We start from the raw sequence: 21336 nt of genomic DNA on the forward strand, positions 1-21336 counted from the left end.
AGTAGATATGAATTATGTTCATAAAGAACAAAATCAGAGAGAGAAAAGATATAGTAAATATGCTCTATTCTATGTTAGACCCCAAATGTAGGCACCTCCTACAACCACACAACAAAAATCACTTGGAAACAGTTTAAAATACATTTTGTTTTGGTTGTTTATTTATTTATTTTTAATTACCATATTTTTCTTGCTTCTGAGATAAAACCTGTCATATTTGGGAGCCAGACTTCAAATAGATTAATGTTCTGAATATGTTAAAAGAAAGGAAATCATTTCAAAAACAAAGTAGAAGCATATTTTTTCAATGGCTCCTCTTTCTCCTTCCCCGCACAAGTGAAATTTACTTTCAGTTTAGTTGTAGAGAACTGGCTTCAATAAAGAATTGGACACTAGAAGCGTATTCAAAAGTATCAGCTGACCTGACAGAATAGGGTTTATCTGCAATATTCATGAATGGTAAGCAGGTCAGCTGAATGACTTTATAACTCTTTGGTGTCTTTAATACATAACAAGGTTTTATTGATATACTCCGGTACTTGATAATCTAGACAAAGTGGAACCCAGTCATAAAAAAGCAGGTCTGTAGAATTCTGCTACTGCTAATGCTCATCCACTGAATGGAAGATCACAATGATATGTTGGATACTTTTTTATAATAAAGAAAAATGCCATGACCGCGACCTTCAATCTTACCAGGACTGCTTGCAGCCTATTTTGAAGGCTACCAGGTACCAAAAAGGGAGATTCAAACTAAATGTAAACTATTCAGTGGATTCCAAATTCATTTACAGTAGTCAGCTGACTAGTGTATTTGGACATTTTTCTTTACTAATAAATAAATGTAAAAAGATTCTAGGCAAGTGTCTTCAGCAAATCAAGATAAAAATGAAGGCATCAGACCACTGACCCCAAATCAACAGTGGAATCAATAGGGTATTAACTTATCTATTTGAATGAGACCAGCGACCATAAGGGCAAAGCCCTGCCTTGTGTTGTGCTGGTGAACTGGAAAGCAGGAAGCCATAGAGAACCTTTATTTCCTGCATAAGCATCAAAGCAGGTTGTCTCCTGAGTGCACAAGGATGTTCAGGATGAAGCAGCTGATTAATGTGCTGGCCCATACAACATGTCTCCAAGATATGAAGACATTACACAATAGCACTGAATATATCATTGATGTACAATACGAATTAACGGTCTAGTCTCAGTTGGGATGCTGCAGTCAGTTCTGGTTCACCATTTCAAAAACAACAGAGCAGAAATAGATGGGTGACAAAAATCAGGAGCGGAGTGGCCAGACTTCCATTTGTGAGGAGAGATTGAAAACACTGGGGCTGCTCAGGTTAGAGAGGTTTGTAGAAACAATTTAGAGGGAACATGGTAGAAGTAGGCAAAATAATGCATGGTATGGAAAAGGTGAATCACATGCATCTGTTTACCCTTTCTCATAATGCCAAACTAAGAGAAAGTCCAATGAAATGGAGAGGAAATATATTTAAAACTGATAAAAGGAAATACTTTTTTTAACGCAATAGATACTTAGCTATGGAATATACAAAATACCCCCCGAACACCAGGGCTTTGGACTGTTAAAAAAAAGAATTAGACATATGTGTGAATAATGAGCACATCAACAAATACACTAGATAGGATTAAGAAGCATAAGGGATGTAAACCAACCACTCTGCCTAGCATTAAGAAGAAACTTCCCCTCTTGTCAACCCCCATTACAGTGTTTCTTGTACCTTCCTCTAAAGCCAGTCAAGGACATGACACTAGACTGGATGAACCTCTCATCCAATCTGATGTTCTGCTTAAGGCAGGTTATAACATCCTCTTAGAACTCACAGCTGCAGGAGTCCCCTTGCTACAGAAACAACCTTGTATGATATATATAGCACATATCTATTGTGGATGGCATAGGTACTTACACTCCTATTCGTGCCATTTGACATAAGCTTAGTAAAATATTTAAGTCTATCTCCTCCCCAAGTAAGACATAGAAATACAATTGCCTTTTATAAAGCATCTTTCATACTTCTCAGCACAAAGATGCTTTACACTGAAAGGAAAAATGAAGAGATCACACTTTACAGAGTGACTAATGCAGTGACTAGTGCAGCCAGAAAAGAAACATGAGGTGCAGAGATGGAGGAGACAAAATGACAAGAGAGACAGAATTTGAAAATGGCAAAGATGCAGATAAATATTCATGCAGACTACTTAAGGTCAGCCTAACTCTTCTGTGATTGGGGTATACAGACTCAGAGAGAACCCTGAAGCCCTGGTCCATTGGAGTCCTAATGGGGAGGCTCATTGAGACAAACAATGGTCAAGAGGTTTAAGAGCTATTCCCAGCCAGGGTTCAGAAGTGAGCAGCTCGGTGGGGGGAGAGTTTAATTAGGTGCAGCTGTGCTGTTTAGACACAACAATTTAAAAGCAGGGTGTGTTGCTCTCCATGAGCAGTGCTGTGCAGAAGACTGGTCACAGAGCTCTGGGGAAGCACAAGAGTGACATTCTCTGCCTTGTTGTTTATGTATTTTGTTAATGTTTTTCATCATGAAACTGAATGAAAGGAAGATGCAGCTAGAAACTGGCCGAGGTGAAGGTCATTTGTGTTAAACCAGAAGTGCTGCAATACCATCTTACCATGAGAGGGTGATTTTATGTTCAGATTAAACTCCCGAAAATGTTCCCATTCTTCCTCAGCCCTGCTTGCTACATCCTCCAAAAAGGTTAAGGGTACAAAATCATGAAGCTGTCATTGGTGTAATTCTAAGGAAAACATATACTCTTTTTTATTTTTTCATATGGAATATCCCTGTTTAGTTCCATAGATTCCAAGGCCAGAAGGGACCAATGTGATCATCTAGTCTGACCTCCTGTACAACACAGAACTTCCCCCAATAGTGTTTAGAATAAGTCCGGTCTTCAAATTCTCATAACATTTTAAGTCAGAAATGGAGCAAATGTTATAAAAAGAAAAGATGCAAATTACAATGTCTAATCTCTCTGCAATGATCAGTGTACTCACTTTATCTGGTTTCCATCTGTCATTTGAGCTACAAGTTTACAGGCAATGTACTGTATGTCGTGAAATCAACATACCCTATTAGGCATTCAGTTTTCCTATCATGGAGACTCTTCTCAGGTGAGATATGAGTGGAACTGGCTTGTTTTTTTCCTGGGATACAGTCAACAAGAGCTGGGAAAATAGTAGGAAAAAATTTTCAGGAACATTTTGGTGAATTGAAAACTGAATTTTGCTTTGCCGTGTTCATTCACTTTACACAAACATTTGTGTTTGCCATGTTTCATTCCTGGGAATGTTCCAGGAAGACACATTCCAGACTCATACACAACTTCTGTTTTGTGACTGAATGTAATTAGTTTCCCACGGAAGTAAGAGAAGTGATGCTAACAGAGCTAGATGAGACAGAGCAGAGTATCACATCTAGAACTATGCTAACCCCCCAACCAGAGTCCCAGGAAAGAGGTGATTATATAAGACAGAGAAGCAGCTGTGACTCAGCATGCACGGGCAACACACAATCGCCGTGTGTTCGTATGAACAGAGAAACAATATTTAAACTCTGACCCCAGCCAATAATATCACGATTATCTAAGTTTTCTAGCACTGCTGTCTCAGCTAAGGCTGGTCCATAAAGGAAATGGTTTAACAGGGTGTAAAAATTCCCTAATCCTGACAGGGATGGCTCTAGGTTTTTTGTGGCCCCAACCTCCGAGAGTGCAACTGCCCAAGCAAAAAAAAAATAAATTCCAGAATGCTGGAATTGTGCCGCGCCAAGCACGTGCTTGCTTAGCTGGTGCCTAGAGCCAGTCCTGAATCCTGACATCCTGAACGCCTCTCTTTCTCCCCATTGCTTGTTAGGTCCTCAAGCTGATCCCTCAGGAATCTACACAGGATTGTTTCTACAGTGATTTTTTGAATGCTTTACCTAGTCTAGTTTTAAATGGAACTTTCTCCACTTGAACATAATAGATGTGCTGCATTGTCAATAAAAGGGTGAGGTAGAGCAAGCCATACTGGCATAATGACAATCAGGTCCAAATGTTGTGAAGTGCACGCCTGACTTGTATGTAACACCTAATATACAGTTGCAAGTTTGGGCTATACAAACACCCAAGTTGGGTGCACATAAAGGTGTGCATACACATTTGCACACGTGCTTTTTTAAAATAAGGGCACAATCTATGAATAAAAATCCCTCTGCACCAACAGGCCACTGGTGGCAAATCTGAGCTACTTGTGAACAGTTTCTCTTCCTGCTCTCTGTCCACTGAATGAACTGGTAAAAGACCAACCACCATCTCGAACAAAAACCTATAAAAAATTCTACTTGTAACAGGTGTTCCATGTAGATGCAATAAGCATTATGCTACCACCTGTGTTCATTTTATTCCAGCCAAAACAATAGCCTCTGCAGATGTGCAGTAGCAGACAGAATGGAATACTGCTTCACGTCCAGAAGAGAAAGGGACAAGTTTGGCTCAGCCTCCCACAACAAGCTTACAGTAGAAGAACATTAGTATTGATACCAGTGAATGACCATGGCTGTGTGCAAAAACACCCTTTGCTGTGTGGTTTGCTAGCTAGCAAACATGTATGGTAGTGCTATGTGCATGTCACAGCTGATCCATCTGGAGAAGATGCCATATGCCAGTTGCTTTACTTACAAGAATTAATTAAAGGATCTATTAGACAAATAGTCCACAGCACATCATATGTATGAATTCTTCTGTATATGACACTTTCTTGTTCTTTTTGCTTATTTTTTTCCTTTCACCCAACAGAAGTGATACTGAAGGCAGATGAGATCATAATTTGAGTAGCTCAATTCCTTGCTATCTTTGTAAAGTTCACGCATCAGACACTTTCAGTTGCTGGGTTGGCTATGAATAGAGGTGTAGAAAACTCCACCAGTGAACACGGTCCTCCAACACTTTTGGAGTTTTGGGCCTGCTCTTAAACTCTGCCAGCAAAGTGCTTCCCACTACTCTGCTCACATGGTGTTCCTCCTATTCCACCAGCGCAGATCTGGCCACTGGAGCCATAACTGAGACCTGGGAGTTCTTTGCTTAACTTGTTGGATTTTTGCTGTATATTGAAGGTATCTATTTACTTGCTTCTATTTATTGTCCATTGTTCTTCTCTTCAGTCAATCTGCTGAGATGTGCTGTGGACAGTGGGCCTCTGTCAGTTGCCGTTTGTCAGGAAGGACATCCATGTGAGAGACATATGCACTTCCTTCATTTGATAGACTTTGTTATTCAAAACACAGTTTAAAAAAATAGCTGCAGGAATTTAATTAGAAACTTCCATTAGGAGATTAGATGACGAGAACAAAGAAAACCAGTGAAAAGCCTCCTTATTAAAACCAGTAGCACTGCAGAATATTGATAATATAACAAAGGAAAGAGTGGATATGCATAGCAAATTATTAAAGGTTACAGATAAATTTCACACAGTAGCTTAGTTTCTAGCTACCCAAGTATATAGTGAGACCACTGAAAAAGGACATCACATAGTGCCAAAGCCCCATACATACTACAATGGATGGGGAGAGAGCAGAACAGTTAAGCTGTGTTGCTGAGCAGCACCTCACATTAGCTATCTGTGGTCTTCTGGTTTTTGTGTATAAGTTAGGTGTGAGCAAATCCACAGAAATTCATTGGCTGGGGCTTGGCATCCAGATACAATATTTGTTGAACCTGAACCTCTCTCGTGATGATCGGGTAATACTTTGAGGACAACTCATGATGAATCTCACATTGCAGGAGGGATCTGGCCACATGTCTGAGAAAGGATTACACCTATAATAGGATCCTATAACATCTCAGAATCGCAAATGTCATCAAGGAGCAATGTCAGCCCAGAAGAGCCTATATACCAGGAACCTGTCCCCAGATCACTGTTGCTGGAGGGGGCCAGCAGCTCACATGGGAAAAGAGACAGTCAAGAATGGATTTGGAACCAAAATCAGACCAGACGTAAGCAGGCTGAACTCTGTGGAAGTCAGTGGAGACACATCTGCCTGCACACTTTGTCAGAATTTGACACCAAACTACACTCCTGCCACCAGCAATAGTGTCTTGGAACCTCATGTTTCTGGGCTGACAAGGCCTGAAATGATGTTTGTGATGCTACATTAATGGCCAAACTCAGATTCCTTGGGTTGCAGAGAAGGCAGAAGTGTTCAATAAATATTTCTGTTCTGTGTTTGTGGGGAAAAAACCCACAGATGGTATCATCTCATCATATGGTGATAACACTCCTTCCATTCCTCAAGAATCTCTGGGAGATGCCAAACAGAAGCTACTAAAGTTAGACATTTTTAAAACAGGCAGCTCCAGATATGAGTTGCCCCCAAGAGTTTTAAAAGAGTTGTCTGATGAGATTGCTGGATGTTAATGTTGATTTGCAATAAGTCTTGGTGCACTGGGGAAGTTCCAGAAGACTGGGGAAAAAAATCTAATGTGCCAATTTTGTAAAAGGGTAAGTGGGGTGACCTAGGTAATTATAGGCCTATCAGGCTGGCATTGATCCTGGCCAAGATAAGGGAGCAGCTGATGTGGGTCTCAATTAGTAAAGAATAAAAGGAGGATAATGTAATTAATGCAAGTCAACATGGGTTTATGGAAAATATATCTTGTTACACTAACTTGATTTTTTTATGAGATTACAAGTTTGATTGATAAAGGTAATAGTGTTGACATAATAGACTTTTGTAAGGTATTTGACATGTTAATGCAGGACATTTTGATTAAAAAATTACCACACTTTAAAATTAACATGGCTCACATTAAATGGATTAAAAACTGACTAAATCATAGGTTTCCAAATGTAACTAAATAGGGAATAATCACTGAGCAGTTGTGTTTCCAGTGAGGTCCCAGTGAGGGATCAGTTCTTGGCTCTATGCTGTTTAAAATATTTATCAATGCTCAGGGAAAAAATAAAATCATCACTGAAAGTTTGTAGTTGACACAAAAATGGGGGATTACTAAATAATGAAGAGGGCAGGTTACTGATTCAGGGCAATCTGGATTGCTTGGTAAACTGGGTGCAACCAAACAATGTACATTTTAATATGACTAAATGTAAATGTGCACATCTAGGCCCAAAGAATGTAGGACATACTTACAGGATGCGGGGATCTATCCTGGGAAGCAGTGACTCTGAAAAAGATTTGGGTGTTGTGGTAGATAATCAGCTCAACATGAGCTCCCAGTGTGACACAGTCGCCAAAAATAATAATGTAAAATGAGCACTGTACATTTTCTATTCTGTGTTGTAATTGGAATCAATAGATTTGAAAATGTTGCAAACATCCAAAAATATTTAAATACATGGTATTCTATTATTTTTTAACAGTGTGATTAAAACTGTGATTAATCGCGGTTTTTAAAAATCTCACAATCTTGATTAATTTTTTTAATCGTTTGACAGCCCTAATTGGGACAATTTACCAAGTCTCATGATGAATTCTCCATCACTGACAATTCTGAAAACAAGATGGGACGTTTTTCTACAAGCTTTGCTCTCGGAATTATTTTGGAGAAGTTCTATGGCCTGTTATGCAGGAGGTCAGACTAGATGATCACAGTGGTTCCTTCTGACCTTGGAATCTATAAATCTATGAACCCCTTCTCTGAACAAAGCTGTCTGGAGCAAGTGTCTAGTTTTACCTGAATCATTCACCCCACCCTTGACTATAAACCATAGCTGAAGACCATTGCTAACCCCACATTTTAAATTATTTATTTTCAGGAGCCATTCATGGTGGATCTGTGCTGCTTCTAGGAGAAATGACTAGGGTGACCAGACAGCAAATGTGAAAAATCGGGACAGGAGGTGGGGAGTAATAGGAGCCTATATAAGAAAAAGACCCCAAAATCGGGACTGTCCCTATAAAATGAGGACATCTGGTCACCCTAGAAATGACAGAGTCAACCTTCCCTGTGGTCTTTCGTGCGATAGAACATAATAATGTTAAAATCTTATTAGCAATAAAGGCCAACACTCTTCACTGATGTATTGAGATACCTACATAACTTAATGAAATAAAGAATGAGGATTTGCGAAAAAATTGGCTGCACAAATGGGTGGAGTCTGTATTCAACGCCAATAAATTATGCACTGTAGGGTTTGACTACACAGGGATACAACCGAGAATTGCTGTTCTGCAAGATCTCCCTCAGTGGAGATTCTTATTCCACACTAAGAGCTAGATTGCCTTAAACTAAACTGCACAAAGGCACTCTGAATGAGGGAATAAGAGCACCCACATAGGGAGCTGGTGCGGAATATCTATTGTGTTTTAAATCCACACTCCAGCTTATTTCTCAATAGCTTCCTTTCGTAGACGAGCCCTGGTTGTGAAGGGTCTCCTGAGGTTTGTTTTTGTATCAGAAAGGGTAATTTATGAATAATGACAGCCCCTAGCCTGAACAACTTCTGCTCAGGCTTGGTTGCACCCCTCTGTCCCAGCACCTGGCCTCCTCCCCATAGAGGGCTACTTCCATTTTTCTTGAATTCAAGGTAGAGTCTAATGAGCCACACCTGCCCCAGTGAGTCAGGAGTAATTAATCTGCACCTCCCTGAAGGTATGAAAGAGTATGGCAATAGTAGAATCCTTCCACTCTATTCCAGACTCCATAAAATGATCTTTCTTTAGAGGATTACATTGATCATTCCTAATGATGTGCCACTTTTACCTAGGCCAATGAATATATGGTTACAGAAGTATTAACTATACGTTAACACAGGAAATACCTAGAATACTGCAGATATGGAAGGTGAAATTGTTACCTATGGCAACTGGCCAGTTATTAAGGATGTGCTTGCATTAAAAAAATAAAATACGCACATTAATTCTTAACACATGAAAATTGTATAGAAATAAGTTCTCATTGTTAGTACAGTCGACCATTCTAATGGTTCCCAGTTACTAAAAGGTTAATTAATTTAAATATTTCCAAGAAAAAGTAAGGATATTACAAGATGAATAGATAGATGGATGACTGTAAAATACTAGAAAATTGCTGATTGCTTTGCTAAAGGGCAAAAGCAAATTACAATCATTGTCTTTTGTTCTTGTGAACCCAAGACACTTTTTTTGGTAGTCAAGTTAGTGTAACTGTGATATTTCCATAGCAAGTGAATGTAACCCAATATATTAAAATGGGTCATGAATATATCCTTCAGAATCACCAGTGGATCACTTTCATATATTCTACCATTGAATTGGCATCACTCAGTGCGAAAGAGACTGAAAGGCGAGGTTTGAAAATGTGTTGAACAATATTCAAGTACTTTAATGTTGATTTTAGGACACCACAATCTTTCTCCATCTCTGCACATAACAGAAAGAAAGCTGTGAAAAGGCCTGTATAAAACCCCACACAGCTCATTGGTTGAAAATGTTCAAAACCATTTCTACAAGTTCCTTGCTGGGAAAACTAGACAGTATTATTTGCTGAGCCCCTTCAGGTGTGGTGAAGAGGAGGAATAGACACTGATGGGAGACTAAATCCAAAATAGAACATAACAGGCTTGGGTTTTGGTCAATGAAAAGTTTCAACGTTTATTACATTTACAATAATGCAATAATGTTTTTTGAATAATAAAAAGTCCCCCAAAGATCTGACTCTTTTGTGGAAAAGGGAACTTTTTGATAATGTTGTGATAATTTTTCATGCAAAAAATGTTTTTTTGGAAAAAGACAATTAAAAAAAAACCCCATTTTCATTTGTATAATTTAAAGTAGCCCAGTCCCTCCACTCAGTGCAAAAAGAGTGCTGTTCCTTCCGTTGAAATCCTGCAGAAGCCATATACTCCCTGGTGTAAGGATCGTCTGGGAGTGGGACGGGAAGAATGCCATCTTTCACTTTTTCTGCCATAGTACTTTTTCTTACAGTGGTGAGAGAGGTAGTAATCTCTGGGGCCACATTCTCCTTTATCTCCATGGGCCATGGCTCACGGCTCCTTTTTGAAGCTCAGCTAGGGAAGGCCTATTTTATGTAGTGGCCTCTTTAAATTCCTTCTCTAGCTGGCTTATTCTTCCCTGCAATGCTGGCAATCTGCGCCTGGATTAGCATTAGAACACTGGAGAAACCCACAGAGCATGCTCAGGAAGGTCTCTCTGGCACCATTCCCCAAGGTGACAAGCAGGCTGAGAAGGAATCTGAGAGCCTGGCTCAGAAGGAGTCAGCTCAGCAGCTGCTGCATGAATCTGCAACCAGTTACTAAGAGGAGGATGACCCTGGAGAACATTTGGAACTTTAAAAGTCAGCAGTTGTGGAGGCCTTTTGAGCCCCCTTGTTCTTTAGGGAAGAGCTCCCTGGATTTTCAGTCAAAATTACCCAAGTAGGAAAGACGTATTTCCTCAACCACACGATATCAGCTTTAAACGTATTTGTATATGGTAATATTTAAATTACAAAGCACTAGCCTTTCACCTCTAGGATCCTGACTGGATTCAAACCCTCTTCCTATGGGAAATGAGTTTGGTGGCCTAAGCTGAGTCTCTAGGAGACAAAAGTCCTTATCTCTAAACTCCAAACATAATTCAGCACATGGCGAGATTGGAAGTCCCTGCTCAGGAAAAGACAAGAAATGAGCTTGTCAAAAGTAAATTACCTAAGTAATCAAATCAATACTGAACTCAAAGTGGAAATACCAAAATTACCGTGAGTTGCTGTAGAAGCTACAAAATTGCTGTTTAGCACAATGTTTTCCAGCTATATTCAAAATGAAAAATGTCATTTAGAGGAGATAAACTACAAAAAATGAGGTCAAAGATGCAAAGAAGCATAAGCTTGAGAACCTTAATAAATTAAAAATGTCCTTGCATAGTGTCCTTATCTGCTTCAGAAGAATACATACAGTTTGGAGCTGCATTTCTTCCTCTGCCCAGTACATTACAACAAATGACCATGACCCACATCTCTGGTATGTTGGAAGGTGGCTGAGAATATAGTAGAAATATCTTTTAGAGACATGTCCGTAAGCAAATCTGACCAGTTCAAAATAGGACACCTCCAATTATGACAAAAACGTTACAAATGAATTAAAATACCTTATACTAATTTAAAACAGACTGTGGAGAAAAGTGCATTTTTCCTTCCAGGTTGTATTTATTTTAATCAGAAAGGGATAAAAAGAAGATGTGATAGGCTATGAACCTCTTAACCTGAGGCTGAAAAAGGAAAAATAAATGGCTCTGACTATACAAAATTTGTGATGTTACGATTCTTTAACTACCTTAAACTGTCTCCTGGCCAAGATATATGGGATTAGATATTCACTTCTTCCCTACATGTTCCCTTTATAATCTCAGCACTTTACTCACAACAAAATGGATGACAGTTTCATTATAGAATAGCATCACTTGTCAAACTTTGAATTACTGATCATAAAAATATCAGTTATGCTTTGAAGGATTGTTGGAGCACTTTTTTTTTTTATCAGCATGACTGTTTCATGCAACGTACACAAGGGGCTGAGGGGGGTAGTGGCAGTGGAAAGAAATCAAACCTGGCTGAAGAGCTATGAGTTTGCAGCACCCTACCCATACAAACAAGCTCCTATCGCAGTTATAGACAGCAGAAATAAAAGGCAGCTTTTTGGCTCACAGCTATAAAAAAAAATTATCATAGTGATGAAGTTCCTCAGCCATCAACAGAGCTGTGATAACGCTGTTTGATGATGATTTTCCCATGAATGTTAAACAGCCGCCACTGCGGAGGAAAAGGAGCTTATCTGCACCTAATACTGATCTCTAATTCCTGCCCTTCTTGAACCATCCATTTTCTAACAGCATTAACTGGCAAATTTACATCCCATCTTAATGCTGCTAAAGAGGACAGGAGATGAAGAGTAAATGACAGCAGTGTAATGAGGATGGCTTTTTTCTCCTTTCTCTTTAATGGCTGAAGATTTACACAATTGTCTGTAAGCTTATATAGAGAGCTTACCTGAACCTTTTGCCAGCATGGATTCAACTTACAGGAGCTTTTGTTAACTAAATACACGTAAATATTTTTAAGGAGGTTTAATATTGTGACTTCAAAGAAAGCTAAAAGACAGGATGAGAACAAATATTTTTTAGCATTCTGATTATGGGTAAAAATTGCTAATATTTCTTTCTATTTTTTTTCATACAGAAGCAGGGTTTTTTTTTAAATAAAAATCTTAGCATTAATGAAAAAAATATATTTTTTAATTATGTAGGGCAAGAATCTGCTTTCAGTTTACAGAATTTTTGTGAAGAATTTATCTCCAAACCTCAGAAATCAATGGCTATCCAAATACATTATGGAGAGCTGTGTTTCACATGTCATCCACAATATGGATTGCTTTCTGATCATGTAGCCTCCATCCAAATGGGAGATATTACATTGCTTGGGAGAAAAGAGAGTAAGAATGGAATGTTCTAATCTAGGAAAGTGCAGCAACAATACCTGGCTAGATTCAGTCAAAGCATTTCTGTATGTCCAGGTGATAATTTTCATTGTAAAAGATCCAGTCCAAAATGTGCTGTTGATATCCAAAAGGCTCTTGGTTTGGGTCAGTCTCTTGCTATGCCATAAAAAGCTACATTTAATAAGCAAGGTTTCTTCCTTAGGTCTTTTTCAATTCTTAATTTATTCCATATCTATTATTTCTCAAGGGCATGAAAAAAGCTGGCAGGGCTAATGAGGGGTAAGAAAAGGAAAATCCAAATATTTGTAGAAATTCAAGGGTCTAGATTTCAACAGCCAGGACATGAGAGTTTATGTGGAACCTTCTTCGCTATTCTGCCCTAATTTACAAATATTCAGGGTAGGAGCCAGGGCTGTGTGAAACCCTTTCAACAAAATGCAAAGACATTGGAATTTGGGAAATTGGTCTGATTTTGTCAACAACTGTACAGTTCAATGGGAGAATTTTCATTGAAAAATACGACTTTGTTAAATGTTCCCACTAATGCTTGCAAAAAGGTGAATATACATGTTTCAGTACAAAATCAGACATTTAATGAATACTTAATACATTAAAAAGAGGAATGTCTAACTTCATGAAATGTCCCAAAACAAAATTATACATATTTTTTGTGAACTGTTATGGAAATGTTTTCATTTTTTAACATCAGTGGGATAAGCCCCCGCCCTTTTTTTCCTTTCTCCTTTCCATGGGAAAAGACAGCGGACCACTAGACAAAAGCTACAATAATTAGCAGCAGTGAACTATCTACTGCTCATCAGCACACATGTCTTTTGTGATAGCGTTTAAAGCTGTTGATAGATGTGACAGATGTTTAAAGCAGTTTAAAAAACACTAAACTAGTGTTTGGGGAGTGAAACATTTGATCAGCCAATAATCCCAAACCTTGGTAGCTGGTGGTGAGAATGCATGTCTGTGTGTCTCACTGAGGGTTGTGTTTACTCTTCGCCACTACTGAAGGCAACATATTGTACTTGATGATCTAATCTAATATTTAATGTTTATGTTTATAAAATGTACTTCTCTAAGGCTCTAGGTGCATAAAGGCAAAGGGAGTTGCTTTGATCTGAACCTGGGACCTCCAATGCAAACGATTTGCTCTTGCATTCAGGTACATCCCCTGCTATCAGGTCTGACTGGGTTGCTGGGCAACTGAAAATTTGCCCGGTCCACTGCATGGAACTCTTGGAGCTGACAAGTTGACTGGACAAAGCAAACTAAGCCCCAATTTGCTATCACCAGGCAAAATGAGCTGAGCACTTATCTGTGTTCTGAATTACCCTGTGCAGAGACCCAAATGAACAATCAACCACTATCCTCTGGCCACTTAGAGACACCTTAATATCCTGGCTATACATAAACCTCTGGGTGAATTAAGTAGATTAATTCTGGATTTACTGGGGGGGGGGGAGTTCAATTCAAATAACATCTTTAATACCAGATTTTTAAAGCCCAATTTCTCGCTCTTTGTACCCACAGTTTGTGAGTGCAAATAAATGCAAAATGTATCTTACTACATCTAATTGAATGCCTTGCAATTAGATGTCTAAGTGATAATAATTGTATCTGCAACTGCATATGTGGATGCAAAAAGGTACCTCTTTTGGGGTAAAATCTTGTTTTGTTACGTTTCTCCTCTAGTCTCCATCTTGTTCTGTAAAAACAAGAAGTAGGACTCCATTTTGGATGCCCTCCTTCAGTGAGAGCTTCCCACCCTTCCGTGTGCCTTTTTCAAATTAGAGCAGGAAAAGTCAGGAGCAGTTAGAATACGTAACTGCGTAGTCTGCCTAGCAACAGGTGACCACCTCACTCATGCTCGGGGCTGTCCATCCTAGTGACAGCCAGTGTCTCCTATGTTATCAGCCTGTGGAAGGAGTCCAGCTAGGCCAGGATCATAGCATATGATATCAGGTTCCATCGTTGTCATATACTGCACGCACCCATTTTTATTTCCACCTGCAAGTCTGCATACTACCATCAGGATGATGCATAGGGAATGGAAGACAGAAGGAAGAAGAGACAAGCCACTTACCTGATGATCATCGCATCTTGTTCCAGGGTTCCAGTGTGTTCCAGTGTTCCTGTGGTCCGGTGTCTCCAGTCTTCATTGGCTCTGTCCAGGATTCCAGAACCATCCTCGTCATAGCCAGGGTTCGTTCCGTGGGACAGTTGGGGTCCATCCCTTGGACAGTCGGGGTTCATGCCAAGGACAAAGAGAGAGATGGGACTGTAGTGTCCTTTTAATATCTTTTGGTTATCCCAGTGTATCAAGTTTGTGGACTCCAGACTTTAAGTCCATTTCCATCTACTGTTAACAACCGAGTCATTTGTATTTACCTGTGCTTTGTTATTGCTTGTGACAAGGGTTCTGCTTTTAAGACCATGTTGGTCTAATAAATTTTATTGTATTTGCACCTTACCCTGTTAGTTTCATTTTTAATTACCCCAGTGACAGACACAGGATTGAGAAGGGCCTGCAGATAAGCCCATGTTCTGAGCAGATTCAGAAGGTAAACACTTTAACAACTGTTTTGGGCTAATACCTCGGCTTTGAAAATGCTGGTTCTTGGTGAAATTTTAATCTACTTCTATTCTACTTATATATAACAGCTATATATTAACTGCCATTCAAACACATTCAGCTATTGTGTTAAACAGCAATAACATAATAAAAATTATTAGTATATGCATTGTTTTTAAGATGCCAGTTCAGTTCCAGGATTTGCCAGCCAAAGCTGCTGGAAGGTTGATTACATAAGAACATCTGAACAGCCATACTGGGTCAGACCAATGGTCCATCTAGCCCAATATCTTGTGCCTTGACAGTGGCCAGTGCCAGATACTTCAGAGGGAATGAACAAAACAGGGCAATTATTGAGTGATCCATCCCCTGTCATCAAGTCCCAGCTTCTGGCAGTCAGAGGTTAAGGAATACCCAGAGCATGGGCTTGTGTCCCTGACAATCTTGGCTAATAGCTATTGATGGAACTATCCTCCAGGAACTTATCTAATCCTTTTTTAACCCATTTTTACTTTTGGCCTTCACAACACCCTCTGATAATGAGTTAGACAGGTTGACTGTGCATTGTGTGAAGTACTTCCTTTTGTTTGTTTTAAACCTGCTGCCTATTTATTTCACCAGGTTACCCCAGTTCTTGTGTTATGTGAAGGGGTAAATAACACTTCCGTATTCATTTTTCAACACCAGTCATGATTTTATAGACTTCTATTATATCCCCCACTTAGTTGTCGCTTTTCTAAATTGAACAGTCCCAGTCTTTTTAATCTCTCCTCGTTGCAAGCTGTTCCATACACCTCATCATTTCTGTTACTTTTTTCTTTATCTTTTCCAATTCTAATATATGTTTTTTGAGATGAGACAACCATAACTGCATGCAGTATTCAAGATATGGGTATACAGTGGCATTATGATATTTTCTGTCTTATTATCTATCCTTTTCCTAATGGTTCCGAACATTGCTAACTCTTTTGACTGCTGCTGCATATTGAGCAGATTTTTCCAGATAACTATTCATGATGATTTCAAGATCTCTTCCTTGAGTGGCAACAGCTAATTTAGACCCCATCATTTTGTATATATCATTGGGCCATGATGAGTTGCATCTTTCTTCACTTCCCCCCTTTGATGGGAAGATTAGGCTGCTCTAATCCCACTGTTCATGGGGAAGAATGGGCTGGCCAGTGAGGTACAGGTTAGCATGGAGTCCTTAAAATCTCAGGAGTCCAAACAGTCATTTGTGTAGCTCGCTTTCAATGCCAGTGCTGGTTTGGAATGATATTTTCTCTCTTGTTTGCAGTATTCCCTTATAAAGTTTGGAAATATATTATTCCAACTGATTTTATCCTTTTCATAGAATGATAGAATCATAGAATATCAGGGTTGGAAGGGACCTCAGGAGGTATCTAGTCCAACCCCCTGCTCAAAGCAGGACCCATCCCCAACTAAATCCTTTTTCCTTTTGATGCACATATATTACTTTTTTTAAGAGATGAAATTAACATATTTGTTATCATGTTATGAAAATTGACATTGGATAGCATTGTACAAAGCCATGCCCATCTGTACACCTCTAGAAATAGTATTGGCTAGCTGGCTGCTATTGCAAGGCCAATAAAAGGAGCATAACTGTTTTTGTAAGTCTCACAAAAGGGCATTTCATTTTTTAAAATCTACACATTATTAGTCATGATTCCTACTAAACTGTAACCAGTTTTAAAGCAGCTCAAATTTTACACTTAAGCTTTACAGTGCATGTGTACCAATTTTCTGCTGAAGCCACTCAACTTGTGGATACATATTTGGCACGTGGAAAATGAGCATTTACCTGTCTATTAGCTTGCATAAGGCTCAAGCTCGTAAATTTATTGGCTGGGCTGAGGCCAGCTGAAAATTTGGTCTAATAGGTATTATGTGAACAAAACAGCCACTTATTAAAACCAAACTTATTATTCATGGCTAGATAAATGCTCTTGCTGTTGTATCTTTGTGTGGAATTAGTGACACTTAGTAGTCATTTACAGTAAACCAACATGCATAATACATTATTTTATTATTATGAATTTCTTTATGGTAGAATGAGCTAGGCAAAATGAAGTAGGCTACAGTGAACTAGGCACTGTTCAGACATTCAAGAAGGGATGGCCCTGATTCAAAGAGTTCACATTATAAACAAAGTCAGAAGGACGAGACAACAAGGGAACAGCAAGTAGAGAATTTGTATACAAGTCAACTAGATTCACTGTAGGAAGCTCAACAGAAGTGGGTCTGTATGATTTAACATGGACATAGTAGGGTTTATAAAACTTGCCCAGAGGTTAGAGAATCCATGGGAACACCCTGCAAGATGGCATGGAAGTGATGGAGTGAGAATGTCTAACAGATGCGGCTGTGAATGCTGGCAGAGAGGAGATGACAGGGATAACAAGAAAAGGAAAATAAGTTGGGACAGGCAGAGTTATTCAGGGCTTTGAAGATAGTGGCAAGAAGCTTAAACATACAGCAAGCAATTACCTGTGCAAATCTTTCAGAACAACCTGGCTGCTCTGCAGGTCACAGGGCTTTCAAGCAGATCTGGTGTGCCAGAAAGGTGTCCTGCTCCCATCTCTTTTCTAGATACAAACTGCTCAGAGACCTTCTTCTGTTCAGACAGCTTGTGAAATTTATTTACAGTGTTCTCCCCACCACCTTTACAAGCTTGTGCAGCTCTGTATCTACAAGCATACAGTGCTTAGCTCACTCAGTCAAGGGGCGGAGGGACAGACAGAAGGTATCTTCCCTCTGAGAGATCTCTCCTGACTCTGGCTCTCAAAAGCTTGCTAGTCTTGTTTCATCTTGTCTTGTTTTGTCTTCCCACTCCCAAGCACTTCCTGCCTGTGCCTTTTCTATTTTCTGGGCTAATGGAGTAATTCGCCTTTTGGACTTTCCTCAGACCATCCTAATCTTTCAAGTAGGTCCAGTTTTGCCCCTCAATGTTTCTGTAATGTTTGGTAAAAATTAGAAAAGTTAATGTGCTTTGAAAATATTCCCTAAAGTTCAGTTCTGATTTTTTTCTAACATTTTTTGGCTTATAATAGCTCCTAAATAACTCCACCTAGAAACTCCATGCTTATTTTTGCTGACTGTACATAGAAGCACTGCCTTTACATATTTTGGGGGAGATAGATGTGATTAGGAAGTGGGGATGGGGGGCAGGAGGGAGAGAATTACAAAGAGATATAATAAAAAATAGCTTACGATAATACACACTGAGGTAGACAAATAAGGGGTTATTCAAGCAGGGTTATTCAAGCAGGGTTATAAAAAGGACCCTGTTTAATGCTAAAGGAGGGATACTGATGTGAAGTGGAATGGAGAGGGATGTGCAAAAGGAAAAAAACTCTTATCCATGCTAAACTTTAAGGGCTGGTGCTCAGCTGAAATAGGTCTGCATTGTTTCCTAATTCTTACAATTTTCTAGCTATAAAATTTGTAAGCACTTGAAGTTTTCCATATGGATAAAAGCCTTGTCCTGCCACTCCTCCATTGCTCTCCACTGTCCACTACCCCATATCTCACCCAGGAATAACTCCCTCCTTTAGTTTTGCTAAATTCTGCAGGAGGGGAGATCTGCTTTGATGAGCCTCACATCAAAGTCAGAGTACAGCTCTCTTCCTGCAGGGCTTGAGCTATGAACTAATTCAAACTTTCACCGCTCAATCAAAAGGTTGGGAAATTCACAATGAAAAAAAGGTTGTGAAAGAAGAGTTACGAATTGTTGTTTGTACTTTTTTGTTCTGTTTTTGTAAAAGTTGGGGCTCAAGTTAAGTTTGGGAAGGAGGTAAAAAGGTTGTGTGAAATAGTTAAATTAGAGAGGGGAACAGCCTGGATTCCTTAGGTGTATTTCCAATCATACTAAGATTTGGGGGTTTTAAAAGGTGTGCAATTTTTGTCAAGAAGGCAATATTGTATGTGGGGAGATTAGCTGGACTCTATTAAATCACTCTTTCAACCTTCACTGTTTCAGGAGAGGCAGTATGGTCTAGTGTACAGGGCACTGGCCTGAAGACCTGGGTTCAGCACCTCAATGTTGATCAGCTTTGTGACAAACCACCTTCTTTTCTGTGCCTGTTTCCCCTCCTACCCTCTATCTTGTCTATTTAGATTGTACGGTCTCTGGGGCTAGTATATATATGTATGTACATGCCCTAGCACAATGAGATCCCAGTTTCCGTTTTACATCATTTTAACTAATTTTTTTTTAGTTTGCAAATTTGCGCTAGTTATGACTCACCTTTGCAGTTCAGAGATGTCATAAACTCCTAGGTGTAATAATTTAATTCCAGGATAACTTAGGATAAATGCCCAGAACAAGTATTCAGCTTGTTTGGCTCCTCTCTATTTACTTTTCAATCTTTTCTATTCCAATCAAGAAGCTGGGAGTTCTTTGCAATGATAAGTACTGTGTACAAAAGATAATCTTCTTAAAGTGGCATCCTTTGACGAGAGTACAATTAGATGCTACTTATCTTTCAAATCCACCAATGAGAATGTTAAATAGAGGCCGCCTGCACAGGTCCATAAAAGGAATGGATGAAAAATGCAGCACTCATTTTGAGAATTATCCATTAGTGATGTGCAAATCTCAGACCTGTTCAGGAGTTAGAAGAGCCTGTATATGTCCCCAAAGGTTTGGATTCTATTCTAAATGTTATCCAAGCCTTCAGTACAGCTGCTTCTATGGGCTCGTTCTCCAAACAGAAATACCTTGCTTCAGGCTAGTATTCCTCCCACACAGCTGCCCTGTGATCCCCTTAAGCAAAGAGAAGTGTTCCTAGCCTGGTTAATGACCCTTCTTTCCTACCAGCTCTTAATAATCCTTTACTTGTGAATTCAGCTGTCCACAGACATCACTGTTCCTTTCCATCCTGCCTTCGACTTGAATACAGGCCTCCTAGGATAGCCAATGCTTCCATGATGCATATGCAACTTTCTAGAGAAGGTTTTACAACAGTGAAGTGCTGGGATTTGTAGACTTGAGGTCAGAGTAAAGGCAGACTCTTACATGAACAGCATCTAGGCCTGAAGACAAATGGATTGCCAGTCGGGGGATATAAGCATATAACATGGACGCAGGAGCTGAAAAAAATCCCATTCATATCTATCTATTCAGGATTATAACAAGACTTGTTACCAACTAACTGAGCACCTACATTCACACCGGAACTGGTCAGAAATTTTTCAATAATTTTTTTTTGTCAAAAAATGACCCTTTCATTGAATTTAATGAAATTTTATTTAGAAAAAAATGAAATGATGTGTTTTGACATTTTAAGAATAGCACTTTAAGAATAGCATTTTAAGAGTTCTGATTTTTCATTTCCAAAATATGTTCATTGCTTTGTATTTAAAAGGTCAATATTGGAATACAACATTTTGATTTTATCAAAGCAAAATATTTACATCAACCAAAGCCATTTATTAAAATTTAATTTAATGAAAAATGGGAAATTTCAAATTCATTTTTGATCTGTTTCAGAATGATAAAAAAATTCTAAATTGTGGAATTTCCCATAAAATGGATAATCTGGTTCTTGCACAGCTCTAATTCAGATACACACACAAGAGCAAACTGAGGATAATGTTTAGTAAGAATGTGATAATAAGGAACTACCTCAAATGAATTACACAAGACTATACATGATGTGTGGGAGGGACATACCTAATCTATTTATTAGAGCTGGGCAGGAATATTTTCAGTCAAAATGTTTTTTGATGGAAATGTAGTTTCTGCATGACCAACATTTTCAACTGGAATTTTAAAAAAATTATTTTGACAGGAATCCCTCAGTAAAACCATTTTGATGTATCATGGGAGTCACATGACCACAATGCATTATGGGAGAAGTAGTGTGGCCAGAGAGCCTGGCCCATAGAATACTGAGGCAAGAGGCACCCAAACTCCCATTAAACACTGCAATAGTTCAGTGAGACAGAGTTCAATGTCAAACTGAACCAAAACAAAACGTTTTGAGATTTCCAAATTGAAATTTTTCTGAACTTTTCCATTCTACTGAAAATTTCAATAGTTCAACATTTTGTCCCACTTTGCAATAAAAACAAGTTTTGAAATATAATTTTCCACAGGATGATAATTTCAATTTTTGACAAGCTCTAATACACACACACACGCACACACAGACTTACAAAATTGGGTTGAGTTTGGCAGAATGGTGAGCCGGCTGAGGTTCATTTCAGTATGGGAATCTTCTGAACCATTTTGCAGGCACTATTCAGCTTTGCATTTGTTGCCCACATTGTGTACCTA

The 21336-nt window shown here is 39.0% G+C and overlaps 1 long non-coding RNA gene across 1 annotated transcript in view; it reads right to left on the reverse strand.

Moving 5' to 3' along the window:
• LOC125639949 (uncharacterized) overlaps positions 1-21336 on the reverse strand; it is a 37941-nt gene extending 16605 nt beyond the window's left edge. The window contains exons 1-2 of the long non-coding RNA XR_007357643.2: positions 21216-21336; positions 14544-14693 (exon numbers count right to left, since the gene is read on the reverse strand). This is a non-coding gene — a long non-coding RNA (uncharacterized LOC125639949). The remainder of the gene's footprint in view (positions 1-14543; positions 14694-21215) is intronic.

Source organism: Caretta caretta, chromosome 7 (assembly GCF_965140235.1).
Source record: "Caretta caretta isolate rCarCar2 chromosome 7, rCarCar1.hap1, whole genome shotgun sequence".
NCBI classification, from domain to species: domain Eukaryota; kingdom Metazoa; phylum Chordata; order Testudines; family Cheloniidae; genus Caretta; species Caretta caretta.